The sequence below is a fragment of the Cardiocondyla obscurior genome, linkage group LG08 (genome assembly GCF_019399895.1).
Source record: "Cardiocondyla obscurior isolate alpha-2009 linkage group LG08, Cobs3.1, whole genome shotgun sequence".
Lineage (NCBI taxonomy): Eukaryota > Metazoa > Arthropoda > Insecta > Hymenoptera > Formicidae > Cardiocondyla > Cardiocondyla obscurior.
In genome coordinates this window covers 1,708,655-1,723,936 of record NC_091871.1, presented here as the reverse complement: position 1 = coordinate 1,723,936, position 15,282 = coordinate 1,708,655, and the positions used below count along the sequence as shown (strand labels likewise).

General features: G+C 39.6%; 1 protein-coding gene across 3 annotated transcripts in view; it reads right to left on the bottom strand.

Moving 5' to 3' along the window:
* Window positions 1-15,282, bottom strand: part of LOC139104938 (insulin receptor) — a 79,386-nt gene that overhangs the window by 57,840 nt on the left and 6,264 nt on the right. Inside the window, exon 1 of one of the 3 annotated variants that reach the window (XM_070660728.1) lies at window positions 14,774-14,996. The exons of the other annotated variants lie outside the window; for them this stretch is intronic. The gene's annotated coding sequence lies outside the window, so the exon portion shown is untranslated. Of the gene's footprint in view, window positions 1-14,773; window positions 14,997-15,282 lie in introns of those variants that run through there. 3 annotated transcript variants of the gene reach the window in all.

Below are 15,282 nucleotides of genomic sequence, written 5' to 3'. Positions count from 1 at the left end.
TCTCTGGAAACATTTTCCCTGGGGTGTTGTATAATAAAGAAATAAAATTATTATAATTAAATAATATAATGACGCGCGCAAATTTGGATCTTTTGAATAACAGCGCGCGCATGGTTTCTTTTAATATCGTATTAAAAAAATGCAAATATCTTGTCGCTTTTTCCCCGTTATCGTGTAGAGAAAAGTATAACCACCCTAGCTGAAACGAGCTTAACCACGCGAAACATCTGCGAGCGTCGTTGCAAATCCGTACAACGTGCACGATATATACGCAAGAACGCGCATAAACGCGCATGAATGAGTATAAACAAACATGATTCATACAACACGTCGGTATTTCAAAGAGACTCGCGTGTCGAAAACTGCGCAAGAGAGACAACGAAGCGTTGATGTCTGGAAAGTTTTCGCGTATTGTAATTGGGGAGAAAAACGGACGTGTGTGCGTGAATACACGTTGGTATGTACACGTCCCTCGTGTAATATTCGCGTCAGCAAAATATACGTATGTATATGTATACATATTTATTTGCGACGCATATCGCTAAAATCCCGAGCCTCGGAGCACGAAACCGTTAAATCGATTTACACAACGTCGAATCGAAACGAATTTCTTCGTTCTCGTTTACGTTGAGCTGCTAATGCTCCCTCGCCCATTAGTCACGAACGCAAACTCCGTCTTGTCAGCGAGATATTTCTGTGTGCACATGACGCAACGCGTTGACACAATGCGACGACGCAAATTCCCGTGAAACAATTTCGTATAATGCAAAATTAAGCAATCCGAAACTCTAAATTAACGCACATCGAAGCTGTACAAATTGCTAACAATTTCTTTAAGAATTATATGGCTTCTGTGATACTCTTTTATAATTTGAATTTCAGCCGAGACTAAAAAAAACAAAGTAATCCCAGTCTGCTTACTTATTAACTGTTACAAATTAAGATTTTTTACATAAAATCTTTGACGCAGAGGTGTATACTTTAGCCATTTGCTGCAGCATCGCGCCAGATATCCAATTTGCATGAGATTCCGGAGAGAAAAAAAAAAGACTTTCCCTCGCAACGAGAGACTGGTCGGCTTCACTTCGAGTGTACATACCCCGCGGTATTTTTCGATTGAAGGGATTCCGCGGTAAACAATACATTTTTTTCCGCAAATAATAGAAACGGCGCCGCTTCCCAATCGCGCTGGCGGATGTTTACGCGTCCGCGCCGTTAAACACGTTAATTTACCGCCTGTTTCGGAAAGAGCTCCCGGGATCGCTCGAAATTAGGGAATAATTGAAAGATTACAGTGGCCAAGCGTAAACGCGGCGGACGAACGCGGAGACAAAACAGGTAAGACGTCGCTATCCCGCTAATCCATACTTTCTTACCCGGTATACGCAAAGTTCTGCACGCGCGTGCTCCAGAGGTGGTCATTACGACGCTCGTCCGGGGCGTCCAAGGATCAAATTATGTGCCGTCAACTTTTCAGTTCCTTCCCCTCGTTCTTTTTTTTCTTTTTCTTTTTTTTTCCGCCTTTCACCCGTAATCCCTGTACTTTGCGCGAAACAAAGTTCCTGTTTTAAGTCGATAACATGGAATTCGTGTAACAAAGTTACGAGGCTCATTAAACACGACGGACAGGTGGGTTCTCGACACCCTAAGCTCTCGAAGATTCATATAAATCCGCGAAGACGATGAAGAAATGTCTTTAATAATTTTCGAGGTATAAATGCCTGAAAATGCGCGGGGTTTCTCGCAAGGCAGCCCCTAAAAGCGCGAGCAATAAAACTTCGAGTTCTGTACACAGTTTTAAAACGCAAGGTATTACTTGTAAAGAATCTTGTATATACAGGGTGTTCCAGGGTTAGCGCAACAACGCTCGTGGGGTGATAGATCTCGACAAATTGAACGTAAAAGTTCTATATCATTTTAGGTTTTTTCAAATTATAATCGAGATATGAATTTTTAAAAATTAATAAAATACAGCGAATAAGTTCCACGCTCTAGTAGAAAATAGCACAGCCTACTCTAACACGTATGGGCCAACGCTTGATTTTAAATGTACCGAGCCGGCTGTTTTGCCGCTATAGAAACAATTTTTGGCTCATGCGTGATTGAATAGACTGTGCTATTTTCTTTTAGAGCGTGAAACTCATACGCTGTACTTTATAAATTTTTTTAAATTTATATCTCGACTCTAATTTAAAAAAACGTAAAATAATATAGGACTTTTATGTTTAATTTATCGAGATCTAACACCCCACGAGCGTTGTCACACCAACCCTGGGACACCCTGTATTTCACATTCGCCTTCTAAATTTTAAATTTCACCACCATGTTGTTTCGCAAAACCCTATTAGCCAGCTATTTGTAAATTTAAATAGAAGTGCTTCTTACGATAGGCTTTTCCCACTGCAATTATTGAGCAGGCTAAACGGATTACGCCCGAGAATTAATTTATTCAAGGCAAACTAATATTATTTAAGATCGATTTATGTAAAATTTTACCGTCTCATCGTATTTCGAATTCTATTAGCAAGTACTTGTGAATAATATAAAAAAAAGTACGTTTATCTTGCGATAAAAGGTTTTTCCCTCCGCGTTATTAAATTCATGGTGGACGAGTTGCGTTCAAATATCGATTATTGATTCATGAAAAATTGATAGTTCAATTTATGTAGACGAAAGTGAAATATAAAATGATAAAAGATGTAAAAAAAATAATGGAAAGAATTCTTCTAAGTGCTACAACATATTCGAAAGTGCAAAATATATTCTATCGCATTATATAAAATTAACCGGAATTTTTTCTATCTCCGATGGTCAACCTGTATCTAATTTTTTTTTTAACAATAAATAAAGATTTTACGAAAAGCCCAGAGGAAACCCGCATGCGTATCAGTCTAGGGACGTTGTTAAGCTTTAATTGTTTAGCACAATCAAACCTGATTGAACGTAATTGATAGCATTTGCGAAATGAAAATTAGATATCGCGTCGAAATATTGCAAATATGTTTACTGTCATCATTATATAGATTTATACCATGTGCAAATACAATTTCCTCCCGTCCTCTTTCTCTCCCGCTCATGCGTGAAAAGCTTATCCTGTAATTGTGAGGTGAATAATGTTTGAGCGAGAGCAAATTTTGCTAGAAGTAAATAATATTCGCGCTGAAAAGCAACCTAAAACACGGAGTGCAAATTTCGATAAAATTGAAATAATATTACACTACTTGTTAACTGCAATAATTATTTAATAATAAATAATAAGTTATATTAAAGCATATTAATCTAATTGCTTTATTATCGCAAAGTATTTTTTTTTTTTTATGACAAACAAATATTTCTTACCCAAAACCAAGTTTTATTTAATTTAAAAATAAAATAAAACCTTTAAATTGAAATAAAGAAATTGAGACCATTTATATAAAAATTAAAAAAAAGAAATTGAGACCATTATTATTTTTATTATTGAAAGGCGTACAAGCCTTACAATTAATCTTGTTACGTGACGTGGGATCGTTCCACGTAAACCGAGCGACTCGTAATAAATGAACGAGTCGCGTATTATCTTTATCGTTTCACGGTGGCATCGGTCACAAAACGCATACTAGTCGTTTACATAAGTAGCTCGTGTAACGGAAGGGATAAATAGTGAATTTGCGGTCGAACGCCAGTGGCTTTTATCGGTTTTAACGAGACGTCGCGACAGAATTTTTATTAATTCATCGAAGAAAACCCATCCGCCGTTCCGCGGACGTGAGTGGAAACCGAGATACTTCGCGTTTTGAAATCCTACTCCGGGAAACAGCGTCGCCGAAATAAATCACGCTAACGAGGCCTGCGGCCTGTTTACAATATGCGGTTCTTAAATCATCATGCATCACACGAGCGATCTATTCGCCCGTATAAAAACGCGATTTCTCGCCTAAGCGTCATACTTTTTTCTACCCGAGGATCGCGGGCGGGAGCGATAAATCAGCGACGTTTCGCGGATTCCGCGTTAATACGCGAAAAAGTATGAAATATGACGGGCAAAATCACGACGTGGAATATAACATGGCGGAGAAACCGGCTCCGGACTTTGCGTGTCTTTCGCTGACTAACGACTGTCGCGGTTCATTGTTTGCGCGGCGAAACTTTGCACGAGAGTTAGCATGAATTGATTGATCCGCGGTGACTCGCACCCATTGATTCCGGTTCCCTCTGCCCCGCCCAAAAAACAAGAACCACTTCGCTCGAATCGGCACGAATCGCAAATAATGCGGACGCAGCGCAAGCGGATTGACCGTCCCGTTCGGCGCTGCTCATGAATACGAATACGACTCGACGAGAGTTTAATCAAGAGTAGTATTTCGCAAGCGGTGGGGATCCGTTTTCGCGTACGCGCGAAAAGAGCTATGAAACGCGTAGTTTCCTCGCGCGTTAAATATAAAAACAAGACGGGGCAACACACCTTCACGGTCGTGCCTTGCACGTGGATGATCCGAGCGCGCACGTCAACAGGAAGGCCGCCGCTTAGTCGGCGTCCTTAATCGGGCAAGATTAACGGCGATAAAGGCTTGGCTCGGTGTAGTCTTTGGGGGAATTCGCGGAGGCCCGAGCACAAAGCTGCCGGGAGCTCGTCCGGCAAATATTTCTGTAGAGTTAATTTTTCCTTTCGGAAAAAGGAAAGGAAAAGGAAGCGCGCTTCTACATTCGCCACTGAAACGCATCGTTAAAATTACAGCGACGGATATCGCTTCGCGTTCAGGTCGAGAGACAAAGCGTCGACTTAGGATCGTACGCGTCGCCGTGCGGGACAAACGTACGGCATTCTTACGCGATACCGCGCAACGGCGTTGCACACCGTGCTCTTCCGTCGAATTGATTCCGCCGCGGAACGCGCGGAATACGCACCCGGGCAACCTCGACCGAATTTCGCGATCGTACGAGGAGAGCGCGCGCGTCTCGTGCCGCACGAAACCGATGCGACGACGCCATCGATCACTTAATTATCGCACTACGCAGCACTTCACGGCAATGTATGGCAATTCGTGCTGGCCGAAACGATCGGACGTCGCGCTTCTATAATTTAACCTTGGTTGGGGATACCTTAGAGTGCAATTGCGAAAATGCTCTCCCTTATTTCGCAGTAGAAAAAAAAAAATAAAACATTTATGGTGGGCGGTATAAGGCTCATGAAGAATGAACCGAGACAGAGGAAGAAAGGACAAAAGTATTGAGTCGCCGTTGCTTGAATTATTTAATATTGTTTTGTACGTAAGTCGATTTGTCGTGGTTAAATTACAATAGTATTGAAGTAACTCCCGATTGACGTTAAATCGACTTCGGTCGCGAAATAATATTTTTATTTTGATAGTGGATTGGAGATATAATAAGACTTTCGTATCAGAAATTATCTTGAGTGCTCGTAAAGGAAACTTTCCTCTATTATTTAAATTGCATTTTTTTTTATGCGTATTATAAATTATAATATATTTTGAATTAAAAAAAATTGTTTAAACTCGTTAGAGTTGCATAATTTTTATAAAAAGTAAAATAACGTATGGACGTATTTTTCTCGATTTGGTTGGGGTTTGTTAGTTGTTAAATTAACGTATGTGTGCAATATGCGGTTTTGCAATATTTATTTTTGTGTCAGGTTGAATAACGCAGTAAATTATTTTTAATTACATAAAATGTTTAATAGTCGTTAGCACTTTACATTTTCCATTTTAAAACATAAAACATCTTTGCGAGATCGGCTCGGTTTAGAAATTTAAACAACATTGTCGCATAGATAAAATCAAGTTTCTAAATATGCGATAGCCGGTCTACTTTCTAGCGAGAGACTTGTAAATGCGACACGATTTTAGAAAAACAGATTCTAAACAGATTATACAGAGTGTCCCATGGTTAGTTCTTACCCAAAACCAAGTTTTATTTAATTTAAAAATAAAATAAAACCTTTAAATTGAAAGAAAGAAATTGAGACCATTTATATAAAAATTAAAAAAAAGAAATTGAGACCATTTATTAAAGAATCAGTTTTAAATTATTTATAGAAAATTCAATTGAATTAAATTAAATAATTCTACACCATTTTTATATAATTTAACAAAAAAAATATTTTTTACCCAAAACCAAGTTTAATTTAATTTAAGAATAAAATAAGACCTTTAAATTAAAAGAAAGAAATTGAGACCATTTATATAAAAATTAAAAAAAAGAAATTGAGACCATTTATTAAAGAATCAGTTTTAAATTATTTATAGAAAATTCAATTGAATTAAATTAAATAATTCTACACCATTTTTATATAATTTAACAAAAAAAAATATTTTTTACCCAAAACCAAGTTTAATTTAATTTAAAAATAAAATAAGACCTTTAAATTGAAAGAAAGAAATTGAGACCATTTATATAAAAATTAAAAAAAAGAAATTGAGACCATTTATTAAAGAATCAGTTTTAAATTATTTATAGAAAATTCAATTGAATTAAATTAAATAATTCTACACCATTTTTATTTAATATAACAAAAAAAATATTTTTTACCCAAAACCAAGTTTAATTTAATTTAAAAATAAAATAAGACCTTTAAATTAAAAAAAAAAATACCTGATATATTATTATAAATAATTAAAAAAACAATTAAAGAAGAAATCACAGATGGATCGAAGGATCGAAGAACTAACAGTAACAAGATTAATTGTAAGGCATGTACGCCTTTCAATAATTAAAATTTATTTATGTATCCCACCCAAAAATATAATAAATGATAATATAATAATTATTTCATCGAAGACACGCATACGGTTTCCACGCACGCCCGTTGTTCTCTTCGAGACCGGCAGAAGCGTAACTAATCAAGATCTGCTGTTCACAGACCACCGTGTACTTAGCCTCCGATTGTACAACACGTTCGTCGTTCGCAAGCGCTTCTTCCTTATATTCCCGGAACGCATGCACGTTCTTGTGCATTATACATCACCTCGCATTACACGTGAAATATTAGACCGCTAGGAATTTTAAGGTGCTTCAATAATGCAGATATTCCCCTCCCGGATAATGGAGCTCAACATATTACCGTTGATTTCTGCGAAGCGCAGGTGGCTCTCAAACGACGATACGACTGGGACTACCGACTACCGACACGGAATCGTGAATTGAAAAGGACGTGTGACATTACTTACGAAAGACGAAACGTGACATAACGGAAACGCGGTGCGCCGCAAAAGTAAATGTCATACCCGGCGAGAGAGTCGCGAAAACGAGAGAGAAATAAAGATATTCGCCAATTATTTTTCTTCCCTTTAATAACGATATAAAAACCTTTGATAGACACAATATAAAGTACCGCTAACGATGCTTTTTTCGCCCGAAACTAAAATAACACGTCGAATAAAACGGGGAAGAAGAAAAACGGAAGCTAAGAGAAACAATGGATATTACACCGAAAAATTTACTCTCCGCGGCGAGCTTTGTGGCGCGTATTAACCCAATAATACATGCGTGGAATAAAAATTCCCGATGGGACGTGCGGGGAAAAGACGGGGGGTAAACAAAAAAAATAAAAACGTACAACGGCAGGCTGAAACGAGTACTGAAATGCAGCGCATGTATGCGCCGCACGTATGCGAATATCCGTATCGTTAGAATTCCACTTTGTAAAAGGGAGACACTTCGCGATATCCCGGCTTCGAGTACAAAACTCAAACTTCCAAGTCTAAAGCCTCTGCCCGAGCGCGAGCGCCGTCACGGGTATTTGCACCGTAGCCCCCGCGTTCGTATCGTCGTAGAAGTCGGCGCGGCAATATTTCGTGCCAACATAAGCACCGGCTTCGGAAATTTCGCCTCGACACGGGGTGTAATACTACGTTGCCGAGTACCGGAGGGGCCTATTCTCGCGACGGAAGCCATTTCCGCTTGGATACGCTCGAGCGCGCCCACCTTCAAAAATTCATCTTCCCGCGTGTATTCTCTCGCCACCGAGGCTAACTAGGGCGTGGCGCCGGAGATGGAAGCTACCGGGATTTTTCAGCCCTGCGACAGCAGCTTCCATCTGACCGCGCAGACATCGCACGGGCTGTGACGCGCCGCGGGACAAGAGATTCACGACGGAATGTATTCCGCAGCTACGCCAATTAAAAATACTTTATCGCCGAACAAAGCTTAAAATAATTCATCTCGCTGCGATCGAGCTTAAACGAAAGCAAATGACGTTTCCGCGACATCGTTATCATTCATATTTTAACCATCAATCTTGCCGCGAATTTGGCAAGCGGAATGGATATTTATTTGCGTCGCGGGTGCAATCAGCGCACAGATGACGGCTGTGTTACTGGCGTGATTATTACGCATTGCCACGATTGTTATTTATAACGGTTATTTTCTGCGACGCGGCGACAAAACCACTCTACATCCCACGATGTTACATATTTCATTATAAGATTTCATCTTTCTCCTTTCTAACCTTTTTTACGTTTTCCTTCCATTTCCCATTTACATCTATTATATTTTAATTGCGAAAACCGCGCATTCTGTAAGCGTGTGACTGCGGGAAAGACGTTCGCGACCTACCGTCGGGAGGAAGAGACGACAGCGGCTGCCGCTGGCTGCTCGGCCAGATCGTAGATATCACGAACGCCGTCAGCCGAGCCGCTCTCTGGCTCGTATCCGCTCGAAAAACACGGCCGCGCCGTACGCCGATTCATGTCTCACCGTCGCTCATATGTTGGAGAGATACGGAGGAAGTGGAGGAACGAGGAAAGAGAAAAAGATCGAAGGGGAGGAGGGAGAGAGAAAAGCGGCAGAGTAGGGCGCGACTCTCCGGCCGGGAGCAACCGATGGAGGAGGGATTCGGTGCGAGGGTCGAAAACGCGGGCGCGTAGTGGAGGGAAATCGACAGGGACCGGGGCAATGACGGCGAAGGAGAGAAGCGGGAACAAAAGTTCCGACGCAGACCTCGGCACCATAAAAATATTTCCGTGTTTCGGTGCGCGTCAACGATCGGCTAGGGCACCACTGAGCTAAGCGACGGGGGCATCCGCCTCTTCACAGTCTTGGCTTTCTCAGCCGCCTCCTTCTTTCTCTCAACCCGTGCGCGGTTGTTCCATGCTCTTACCTGTCCTTTTGTCGACTCAAGGCGGAGCCGAACGAAAGAGCCGCGCGTAAATAGCGGAAGGCGGCCGAGCTGGACGATGCGATAAAGGGCGACACGAATGGAAATGCTAACCTTTGAACGATATAAAGTACAAACGCGCGGGGCATTTCTCTCTCTCTCCTTTTCTTGACTCGAGGCAGCCGGTGACTTTACACGCGCACTGTATCGCGCGGTGATTTTTCGATCAGTTACCGCGAACGGAAACGCAAAGTATCAAGGTGTCGGGAGATACGCGTACGCGCACTCCCCGATACATTCCCCGAGAAATAACATCCACTCCTCGCGAACAAAGAGCATTCGACGCACTAAAGAACCACCTGCAGAAATTGCCCATAAAAATGTTTTCCTGTTTTTATAGCGCAAACTCTCCATGAAAGAGACGCTGTGCATGTGACCATTTTATTGGAACGCGTCAGCTAATCGAAAAGCGGAAGCACGCCAGTGACATAGAAACGTGAGAGAGATTACACGTTTGATAAAAAAAAGTTAAAAAAAAAAAAAAAAAAAAAAAGTTAAAAAAAAAAAGATAAAAGAGTGGAGAAAGTCCCGCGACTCTGTAACGTAGAACATTTACATTTCCAATACGCAAATGACTTTATCACCCGCGAAAGCAGATTTTTTTTTATTCGCGATAAGAGATAATTTTCGAACGAAGAGAGTTCCGCGTTTTGCACAATGCTTAATAATTTTTTTAATTGAACGCAAGGCGCATTACCGCCGTCGGCGATTTTGCCAGAAAGAAAAACGATAATGGCGCATAACCGCCGGCTGTATACGAGAATAGCTAAAGCGACTTCTTAAAAATTGAAGAACCCGCGGCGAAGAATTTTCAAGCGTTTTATTAGAAGGTTACTAAGTCAAGTAAAAGTTAAAAAATTCATCCTGTTTACAGTTTCTAACATTTTAAATGTACGATTGAGCAGGTTTTTCGTATTTCCGCTATCGTATTCGAAACTGTGCATGCGATAAAAGAGCAATTAATATATTTAATAAACCTGATTAGGTTAGACGGGCGAAAATAACATTAATATAATTTTAATCTCTCGTGCAAAAGATGGGCGAAAATACTTTAACGTCGGAGCTCACTTAATGTCGCTCATAATTTTTGACAAATATCTTAAATTGTTTTTCCCCCGTGATTCATTTTAGCGACCTGGGCAAGTATACTTTGATACAACCCCAATGTTGGTTCGCTAAACTCAATACGTATTTTGATCTCGAGACAGCATTCAAGAGACGCACCTTTGATGGTATTTACACAACGTTTAGCCTCGGAACTTGTTATAAAGCATGAAACACTTACATTCGATCGATTCCGCCCGATACGTAATTAACACGCATTTGATCCGCCTTGCGTTTGTAGAGTGCTTGCGAGCAGCTCGTGTTTGTCGATACTCCGCAAACTGTATATACGCGTGTGTGTCTGTCTCGTGATTTGAAATACGAAAATGTTATTTCGCGGATCCGCGAGCACGCGAACGGTACATAATTCCATAACGTTACGTAAGGGAGAAGGAAGGGGGGCATTAAAGCCCGGGCTCTATCATTCAATGCGAAATTCGCATTGTCCGCTTCGTGCCCCAACACAAAGTTATAAGTTATTTCGTATACGTCCGTCGTGTACGCGATGATATTTTTATCGCTTGCGCTGCTTTCGAGATAGTGGCTTCCCGGGGCCTTTAATTTACTCGAGGCGCGTTATCAGATCGCGCTACGCGGAGAATACACGTCGCGACTTATCATTCTTACATGAGACGTTTGTTTTGATGATGGTTGCGCAAGGGCAGTCCCGAAAAGTTTCACCGAAAAGTCCACGTACGTTGTTCCTCCTCGCCGAGGCACCGCGACGCCTTCGAGATATCGCGATTTCGCGCTTATTGCGCCGCGAAATTGAACTGTGTAAATTATTACGCGAATAAATTCTTCGTCAACGGTATGCATCTTAATTGGAATTTTCGTATCTTTCCTAATCAGTTGTTTGCTTACTTAATCTGCTATTTGGATGGATGAAATCGAAATAGTCCATATGTTCCATAGTTAATCCATTTCCATAATAAACGAAACATCCTACACGTAAAAAGCGTATAAAAACACTACGTTGTTAATGCATAATCGAATTTATCCATATAGGTATAATCAATAAGTTCTTTGCCGTTTTGCAAAATTCACGATAGTTATTGAAAAAAAAATTAATTTGTCTAGCGTAAAAGCGACAAGGAAGCTACGCGTGAGTGAGCGCGACAGACGAAGGCGCCATTCGTCTGTCGCGCTCACACGCCCGCAGCTTCCTTGTCGCTCTTAAGTTACACATTTTAATTATTTTCTTAATAATGGTTAAAAATTGTATAAAATGGCATAGAACTTATTGACTTGTATCCACGAGACCTATCTAACTCGAAGAGTTTGTCAAGATGGGGTGGGACACCCTGTATAAATTAATTAAAATTAAATAAGAAAATTAATAAATTAATTAATTGAAAATAATAAGTATAAATAAATACAAATTATTTTAAATAAAAAGTATATAAATCGATTCGATTAAATCTCGTTATACCGGAATTTTTCAGTCGCAACTAAGTAAACCATTAAATTGATAAAACCTTTTTCTAACTAGAATTAAAAGAAAAACCCGTAGCCGAGACGTAACGCAAGATTCAGGACGACGAATGCAATTCAAGATCCAAGTTTGACCACGAGAAAACTGAACTTGCCCGACAAAATTCCCCGCCGACCCCATTCGTTCTTTTGAAAAGGAAAAGAAGAAAAAGGGAGGAAAACGAGTTTTCGAACTTGCGTACCTCCCCGTCGCTGAAATGCGTCGTTAAAGTCAACTGCGACGGATACCGTTCCATGTATAAACCTAAACGCCAGACGCGCAGCTAAACCTGTCCGTCAAAATTTTCCGAGAGTCAATTTATTCTTGCAAAAATAAAGAAGGTGAAGTCGAGCTTCCAAGTGTGGACTTCTCGGATGTGCAAATTTACCGGTGAAGTGCGTAACTGGATGTACAGTCGAAGTCGTGCTTAAAACTTACGTGCTAAAAACTCGTAAGAAATATTATCAGAGGTAAAAACTTAATGTGGAATATTCATGCAAACAACGCGCACGCAATTGTTCTAATTAAACGTCAAGCTTTAAAACACTATATTTTAATAGCGCGTTATTTTTTTAGCAATTTTCAAAACAACGCCGTTACGTTTATAATACTTGTCTCGCACCAACTTGATAACGCCGAGGTAGAGAACCGCGTTTTGCATTTGAAATATATCTACGCATCTAACTTTCTATATTTCCATAACAATCGAGTGTAATATATTTACTGTCATTGAAATGTAGAGCTGGCAGGTACTCGCGTTACGGAGCCGAAGTTGAAAGAGAGTTGTTTAGAATATTCAGAATGGTTTAAATATATGTTTCAACAAAAGACGAAATATTTCGCCGACTCGATTTAGAAGTTCTATTAATGGAGGAGGAACGTTAAAGACGACGCGCGACCAATAAATTCCGTTCCACGTAACCTCATTCGCAAGGCGACTGACCGAGTGAAGATGCAACGGTGACGGCTCGCGTAGATGGTTTTATTCTCAGGCCTGTCGGCGGTGCAACTTTTCAAAATAAATAGGAAAAAATTTTCCACGTGTTTTCCATTCGACACGTGCACCACGTGTAACCGCGCGCCGCGAGCGTAAATACCAAATGAGAGAACCATTTCAATTTCTGTTTGCGCACGAGATACCGCAAAAATATCATTTTATTTTTTTCTATTTGCACGTTTCAATGTTATTTTCTTGTTTAAATAAAATATGGAAAAATGACGCGCGGTCGCGGAACAGCGCCACCCGAAGAGTTAATTGCAGCACGTCGCCTCTGTCGATTTGCTGTATTATTATCAGCTATTAAATTATAGCGCGTCGCTTACCCGGGCAATATTTTTACTTTATATTTGCTGGAAGTCTCGTGAAAAACAGTCGTTCGTGCGCTCGGGCTGATTCGCGTTTTGTTCAAAGCTCAGCGGCGCAAATTAAGGGATTCCTGTTTGTAAAACAAGCCGTTTCAAATATGGATAATTTTAAATTGACCGGGGAAACATGTCTCGTGAAAGAGGAAAACGTTAAACGTGCGCTATCGTAGTACATCAATCGGTTTAATGTGCACATATGAACGGAACGAGGTAAAATATGTAAACTACCGCCGCAAAAAAAAAAGAAAAAAAAGGGGGGGGGGAGAAGACAAATTATTCAATTAAACAGCGATTCTGTGATCGACATTTTAATGTGCTAATGCATATGGACTTATTAGTCTTCTGTATACATTAAACGCGTAATAACGAGTAATAAAATGCACGTTCCGCTCGAGTGCGATACCTATTAATTAAAAATATGCTAAGTTGATTTATGCGCGGTGTTAAAAAAAAAATAACAAAGAAAGAGAAAGAGAGAAAGAGATTCGATTTAATAATGATTCGACTCGCGTAAAATATTTAACTAGTCACACCTTCTCAAGGGACCGTACTCTTTCCGGAAAGTACTTTCAATTACAAAAAAGTCTGGTAAACATATAGCCGTAGCTACTAGTCGTCTCCAGGGGCACTCGAGTTTTGCCGAGAAATTACATTCAACGCAGAAACGATCTTCCGTCCCTTCGTAATTTCGGACTTCGTATACGTTGCAGGGTAATTTAAAACGGGAGAATAGACGCTGGATTTTTTTTTCTTTATCTCGACGCTCATAACCTCAAAAAAAAAAAAAAAAAAATTATTGTGACTTCAAAGAGAGGATACGTGGCAGGGAAAGAGAACAAAAAAAAACCTACTTTTTTCTTTCTCTTTCTCTCTCTCATTCGTGGGTTGTCGTTTCTGACAACGAAGACACAAAGACCTCATCTTCTAATTTCAAATTTTTAACCGACAGTATAAGTTTCAGAAATGACCACAAGTCTGAAAATTACCCTCATTATATTTTAATGCCGTACGAAATTCTACATATAAGCAGTTATTCATAACTACAGCTGTTAAATTGTGAAATAAACTTTCCTCCATAGTTTGAAGCGTGGTGGAACGAACACTTTGCAGAATGTAAACGGAGGCTCTACGTGTATCTCATTCCTAACACATGCACGCGCACCCTCACAAATGCTCACATATATTCTAATAATTCTATTTCATTTTTATCAAAGAACAAACAGTACAAGATTAATTGTAAGGCATGTACGCCTTTCAATAATTAAAATTTATTTATGTATCCCACCCAAAAATATAATAAATGATAATATGCGAAAATGTTTATAAAAATATAATATCAAGAGGCACGGTAGTGCCTCGCGCCAAGTATAGGCGCAGCGAGGCACTGCCTCTTATATATAATACAATATATAACACAATATTAAATCAATATATAACACCTTTCAATAATTAAAATTTATTTTCCAATTATATCCCACCCAAAAATATAATAAATGATAATATGCAAAAATGTTTATAAAAATATAATATCAAGAGGCACGGTAGTGCCTCGCGCCAAGTATAGGCGCAGCGAGGCACTGCCTCTTATATATAATACAATATATAACAAAACATTAAATCAATCAAAATAATAAATTTCACAATTTGTGAAAAATGTAATAAAATAAATAACTCACCAACGGCCGACGAACTTTAGCCGACGGCCGGCGAACGGTATTATACTTTACGTATATTTGGGTCAAAATCACAGCGAGATTTGTCTCTGTCGTTTCATCTTTCCTTCCTTACTTCCTTCCTTCCTTCCTTCCTTCTGTGGTAAGATTTTTAGTTACAGGGACGTGCGGCAGTTTTTAATTCATTTCAAGCACTGACGCTAATTTTGTATTTCAATCGACAGTCGGAATTCACAAAAATATAATAAATAATAATGCAAAAATGTTTATAAAAATATAATATATACAGAGTGTCCCAGGGTTAGTGTGACAACGTTCGTGGGGTGATAGATCTCGACAAATTGAACGTAAAAGTTCTATATCATTTTACGTTTTTTCAAATTATAGTCGATATGAATTTTTAAAAATTAATAAAATACAGCGAATAAGTTCCACGCTCTAGTAGAAAATAGCACAGCCTACTCTAACACGCATGAGCCGACGCTCGATTGTAAATGTACCGAGCCGGCTGT